The sequence below is a fragment of the Tachyglossus aculeatus genome, unplaced genomic scaffold (genome assembly GCF_015852505.1).
Source record: "Tachyglossus aculeatus isolate mTacAcu1 unplaced genomic scaffold, mTacAcu1.pri scaffold_122_arrow_ctg1, whole genome shotgun sequence".
Taxonomy (NCBI): Eukaryota; Metazoa; Chordata; class Mammalia; order Monotremata; family Tachyglossidae; genus Tachyglossus; species Tachyglossus aculeatus.
Genome location: NW_024044851.1, coordinates 95,149 through 101,783, shown reverse-complemented (window position 1 = coordinate 101,783; position 6,635 = coordinate 95,149). Strand labels below are relative to the sequence as shown.

The 6,635-nt window shown below is 46.3% G+C and overlaps 1 non-coding gene across 1 annotated transcript; it reads left to right on the top strand.

Moving 5' to 3' along the window:
* Window positions 1-576: 576 nt before the first annotated feature.
* Window positions 577-649, top strand: TRNAV-CAC. Its single transcript has one exon. It is a non-coding gene; the product is annotated as a tRNA-Val (tRNA).
* Window positions 650-6,635: the final 5,986 nt, after the last annotated feature.

Sequence of the window (6,635 nt, the reverse complement as noted above, 5' to 3'; positions counted from 1 at the left end):
CAGCCGTCTCCCAGTCCTTTCTAGGCACCTCAGAGTTCATAATAAGAAGAAAGGAGCACGTGTGCGGGCATAGGCTAGGCAGATGGGAGAATGTTCTGGGTTCTCTCTACCATGGCATTCTGAGATCCGGGGGCAGCCCAAAGTCGTCCCTCTTACTCCCCTGCTCCCCGAGTCTTTGGAAGACTCCCTGAAGCTACCGTTGGCTTCAACCTCGAGTCCTATCCTGCTCTTTCCAAAGTGGCATGTGGACGATGAAGCAGCAGGTGTCTTAGAAAAGTTCTCAAAGTCTGGGGTCTTTAGAACAATCACAGCAGTGACTGTTGGACTCTTATTAAACAGCCCATTCCTGCAGGGCAAGGGACAGGAACCCATACCACCTGTAGCCTTTAGTCATATAGTTGTTTCATATGTTGTTTTATGGACTTTTTCTAATCTCTGCTCTAGATCTCTCTCTCCAAGTAATCATAATAATAATTACGGTATTTGTTAAGCACTTACTATGTGCAAAAAAGCACTGTTCTAAGCACTGATACAAGGTAATCAGGTTGGACACCTGATTTCCGGGTTTCCGGGTGGGTTTCCGTAGTGTAGTGGTTATTACTTTCTCCTCACACGCGAAAGGTCCCCGGTTCGAAACCGGGCGGAAACAACGTTTGCCTTTATTTTCCTCTCTTGACCCCACCTCACCTTCTAGTTATCGCCCCATCTCCCTCCTACCATTCCTTTCCAAACTCCTTGAACGAGTCGTCTACACGCGCTGCATCGAATTCCTCAACACCAACTATCTCCTCGACCCCCTCCAATCTGGCTTCCGTCCCCTACATTCCACGGAAACTGCCTTTTCAAAGGTCACCAATGACCTTCTACCTGCCACATCCAACGGCTCATACTCTATCCTAATCCTCTTCGACCTCTCAGCTGCCTTCGACACAGTGGGCCACCCCCTTCTCCTCAACACGCTATCCAACCTTGGCTTCACAGACTCCGTCCTCTCCTGGTTCTCCTCTTATCTCTCCGGTCGTTCATTCTCAGTCTCTTTTGCAGGCTCCTCCTCCCCCTCCCATCCCCTTACTGTAAGGGGTTCCTCAAGGTTCAGTTCTTGGTCCCCTTCTGTTCTCGATTTACACTCACTCCCTTGGTGACCTCATTCGCTCCCACGGCTTCAACTGTCATCTCTACGCTGATGACACCCAAATCTACATCTCTGCCCCTGCTCTCGCTTCCTCCCTCCAGGCTCGCATCCCCTCCTGCCTTCAGGACATCTCCATCTGGATGTCTGCCAGCCACCTAAAACTCAACATGTCCAAGACTGAACTCCTTGTCTTCCCTCCCGAACCCTGCCCTCTCCCTGACTTTCCCATCACTGTTGACGGCACTACCATCTTTCCCGTCTCACAAGCCCGCAACCTTGGTGTCATCCTCGACTCCGCTCTCTCTTTCACCCCTCACATCCAAGCCGTCACCAAAACCTGCCGGTCTCACCTCCACAACATTGCCACGATATGCCCTTTCCTCTGAATCCAAACCGCTACGCTGCTTGTTCAAGCTCTTATCCTATCCCGTCTGGATTACTGTATCAGCCTCCTCTCTGATCTCCCATCCTCCTGTCTCTCCCCACTTCAATCCATACCTCACGCCGCTGCCCGGATTTTCTTTGTCCAGAAACGCTCTGGACATGTTACCCCCTCCTCAAAAATCTCCATTGGCTACCAATCAACCTATGCATCAGGCAGAAACTCCTCACACTCGGCTTCAAGGCTCTCCATCACCTCACTCCCTCCTACCTCACCTCCCTTCTCTCCTTCTACAGCCCAGCCCACACCCTCCGTTCCTCTGCTGCTAATCACCTCACCGTGACTCGTTCTCGCCTGTCCCACCGTCGACCTCCGGCCCACGTCATCCCCCTGGCCTGGAATACCCTCCCTCCGCACATCCACCAAGCTAGCTCTCTTCCTCCCTTCAAGGCCCTACTGAGAGCTCACCTCCTCCAGGAGGCCTTCCCAGACTGAGCCCCCTCCTTCCTCTCCCCCTCCTCCCCCCCCGCCTTACCTCCTTCCCTTCCCCACAGCACCTGTATATATGTATACATGTTTGTACGTATTTATTACTCTATTTATTTATTTATTTTACTTGTACATATTTATTCTACTTATTTGATTTTGTTAATATGTTTTGTTTTGTTCTCTGTCTCCCCCTTCTAAACTGTGAGCCCACTGTTGGGTAGGGACCGTCTCTATATGTTGCCAACTTGTACTTCCCAAGCGCTTAGTACAGTGTTCTGTACACAGTAAGCGCTCAATAAATACGATTGAATGAATGAATGAATGGACACAGTTCCTGTCCCACAAGGGTTTCAAAGACTCAATCCCCATTTTACAGATGAGATTACCGGGGCACAGAAGAAGTGACGTGACTTGCTCAAGGTTACAGAGCAGAGAGGTGATTGTGCCGGGATTAGAATCCATGATATTTTGACTCCCAGGCCCATGCTCTATCCACTAGGCCACGCTACTTCCTCCTATCTCTGTTGTACTTTCCCAAGAGATGGATACCATGCGATGCACAAAGTGTTAAATGAATATTTTTGGTTGTGTGACATGGGCAGGTGGTTTGCCGAAGGCTTGTGAGGAGGGATGTGTTGGGGACTAGGAAATTTGAAAACCCCTTTGCCTTTATGCATACATCCAGTTATCCCGCTTGGTGCATAGTAAGAGCTTAAGAAATACCATTATCATAATCATTAGGGAATACTTGGAAGTAGAAGTACTAAGTAGTAATGACCCTGACTTGATCCTCAACTCTGTTTGAGAGCCTGCCACGTGTAGAGCACTGTCCTATGAATTGGGGAGAATAAAAGAGAGATTAAAGGAGTGATCCCCACTGTCAAGGAGATTTCACTCTTACTTGACTTCTTACTGCAGCTGATGGTAACAGAGAGACCATTCCACACTTATTTGGCATTACCAGGCTGGGTCTGTCCTAAAGATTAATTCATTCATTCGTTCAATGGTATTTATTGAGCTCTTACTTTGTGCAGAGCAGTGTACTAAGCGCTTGGGAAGTACAACGTGGGAACATATAGTAAAGATGACGTTTAGCTCTGATCATACTGATTCAGAATCTCTCACGGGCTCTCACCTGGAGAACATGGTTTATCGGTCATTCAATCAGTGGTATTTCGTGAACACCTACTGAATTTGAAGAGTTTTTCTACAATTTATGGAGAGGTAGAGAAGCAGCATGGCCTAGTGGAAGGAGCCCGGGGCTGGGAGTCAGAGGACCTAGATTCTGATTCTGGCTCTGCCACTTGTCTGCTGGGTGGCCTTCGGTAAGTCACTTCACTTCTCTGGGCCTCAGTTACCTCATCTGTAAAATGGTGATTGAAAGTGGGAGAACCTTGTTGGACAAGGATGGCATCTGACCAGATTTGCTTGTATCCACTCCAATGCTTGGTACTGCCGCTGACACAAAGTGAGCACTTTACAAATACCTCAATTATTATTATAACTACTATTATTTTATTATTATTACCATTTAAAAGACAAAATAGCAGAAATAGTTTCTGTCTGAGAGATATTCTACTTGCACCGGTTGTCCCACCAATCGAAGCCTCATGTCACTCTTGGGGATGTATCCACAGCAGCGCGAGGGAGGAGCCAGAAGTTTCAGATCTCCAGGGATGCAGGCGAGTGGCAGGAATGGGAGAGCAGAATCAGTTAGTCAGTCAATCATATTTATTGAGCGCTTACTGTGTGCAGAGCACTGCACTAAGTGCTTAGACGAGTCCAATATTACAATATAACAGACTCATCCCCTGCCCACACCAAGCTTACAGTCTTAGAAGGGACAGAGGACAGCTTCGTTTCCACAAGGTCCAGAATGCAGGTGAGTGGTGACTGGGGGGATAGTGCCAGCCCTCCCCACAGCATGGGTATATATTTATAAATAATTATTCCTCTATTTATTTTACTTGTACATATTTAGTACTCTATTTTATTAATGATGTGCATATAGCTATAATTCTATTTACGCTGACGGTTTTGACACCTGTCTACTTGTTTTGTTTTGTTGTCTGTCTCCCCCTTCTAGACTGTGAGAACGTTATTGGGTAGAGACCGTCTCTATATGTTGCCGACTTGTACTTCCCAAGAGCTTAATACAGTGCTCTGCACACAGTAAGCGTTCAATAAATACAATTGAATGAATGAATGAATGAATGAATGAATAGGACCATGTCCCAACTTGGGGTTTCATCTTGGGGGGTCTTGAGTTTATGAAGCAGCCTCCTCAACGATCCAGACAGAAAATACTGCGAAATGTGGGAGGTAATTGGGTGAAATACCTATCACAGAATGAAACCCATGTGACCTAATATAAAAACATGGGCCTGGAAGTTAGAGGACCTGGGTCCTAATCCTAATTTCTCCACTTGTTTGCTGTGTGAACTTGGACAAGTCACTCTTTAGGTCTAGGTTCCTGCATTTGCAAATGGGAATTAAGACTGTGAGCCCCATGTGGGATGTGGATTATGTCCAACTTGATTAGTTTGTATCTCAATACCACAATTTGTTATTATTGTTATTATTATTATCATTATTATTATTATTGTTATTGTTATTATTACTCAGGCCCCAGCTTCACCCTCCCACATTTGTCAAATGAGTCTGGAGCATATTCCCACTGCCTGTCTCAAGACCAGACCTGGCCACCCAGTATTCCCTGTGTGGTGCAGAACTAAACTCCAGTCCTCTTTGTTGTTTATGGTTTTTGTTATGTACTTACTCCAGGTACTGTATTAAGTGCTGGGGTAGATACAAGCTACTCAGATAGGGCACAGTCCCTGTCCCATATGGGGCACGCAGTCTTAATCATTTTATGCATGAAGTAACTGAGGCACAGAAAGATGAAGTTCATTCATTCAATCGTATTTATTGAGCACTTACTGTGCGCAGAGCACTGTACTAAGTGCTTGGAAAGTACAAAGCGGCAACAGATAGAGACAATCCCTACCCAACAACGGGCTCACAGTCTAGAAGGGGGATACAGACAACAAAACAAAAAGAGGAGAATAGCATCAATAGCATCAATGTAAATAAATGGAATTATAGATATATACACATCATTAATAAAATAAATGGAATAATAAACAGGTACAAATATACACAAGTGTTGTGGGGAGGGGGAGGGGGTAGAGCAGAGGGAGGGAGTAGAAACGATGGGGAGGGAAGGAGGAGCAGAGAAAAAGGGGGGCTCAGACTGGGAAGGCCTCCTGGAGGAGGTGAGCTCTCAGTAGGGCTTTGAAGGGGGGAAGAGAGCTAGTTTGGTGGATGTGAGGAGGGAGGGCATTCCAGGCCAGAGGTAGGACTTGGGCCCGGAGTCGATGGTGGGACAGGCGAGAAAGAGGCTCAGTGAGGAGATTAGCGGCAGAAGAGCGGAGTGTTTGGGCTGGGCTGTAGAAAGAGAGAAGGGAGGTGAGATAGGAGGGGGCAAGGTAGTGGAGAGGAATTTTTGCTTCATGCGAAGGTTGATAGGCAACCACTGGAGATTTTTGAGGTGGGGAGTGACATGCCCAGAGATTTTCTGTAGAGAGATATTCCGGGCAACAGAGTGAAGTATAGACTGAAGCGGCGAGAGACAGGAGGCTGGGAGATCAGAAAAAATGCTGATGCAGTAATCCTGTCGGGATATGATGAGAGATTGTACCAACAAGGTAGCGGTTTGGTTGGAGAGGAAAGGGAGATCTTAAAGATGTTGTGACGGTGAGACCGGCAGGTTTTGGTGATGGAATGGGTGTGTGGGGTGAATGAGAAAGCGGAGACAAGGATGACACCAAGGTTGCAGACTTGTGAGACGGGAAGGATGAAGGGACTTGCCCAAGGACACACAACAGACAAGTGGTAGAGCTGGAATTAGAACCTGGGTCTCTCTGACTCCCGGGCCTGTGTTCTATCCATTGGTAACACTGCTTCTCTTAAGCCCTCACTCATTATAACTCATTGCTCACTACTATTTTTGCTTTAAATGGCATATTATAAGCACTTACTATATGCCAGGCACTGTACTAAGTGCTAGGTAAAAACAAACCTGTGGGCAGGGAATGTGTCTACCAACTCCATTATATGGTTCTCTCCCAAATGTGCAGTGTAGTGCTCTGTCCACCGTAAGTGCTTGGTGATGATGAAGATGATAATCTATCCTAGGGCTTAGTACAGTGTTTGGCATATAGTAAGAGCTTAATAAATATCATAATAATTGTATGATATTTATATATTTAAATATGATATTAATAATGATAATAGGAAGATGCCTCCGCCTCATCAAAGGAACAACAGAACCCAAGACAGTTCTTCTTTCACCAGGGGCCACTTTTCTTCACAGGGAGAAAAACACCCAGCTGATGACAAACCTCTTTTCTTATGGAAAGTCAGGGAGTGAAATATCCACATTTTCTGGTATGTGTTCAATGGGGAGAAATGGTGCGGGGACAGAGAGGAAGAGAGAGAGGCAGTGGAGGACACATCGTATTTGTCTCGTTACCATAAATTCCAGCTATATTTACTACTTCAGGACCAGGAGTGGAATGCCAATAAGAAGGGGTTATTCCGGGATCGTACTCAATCCTACTGACTACAGTC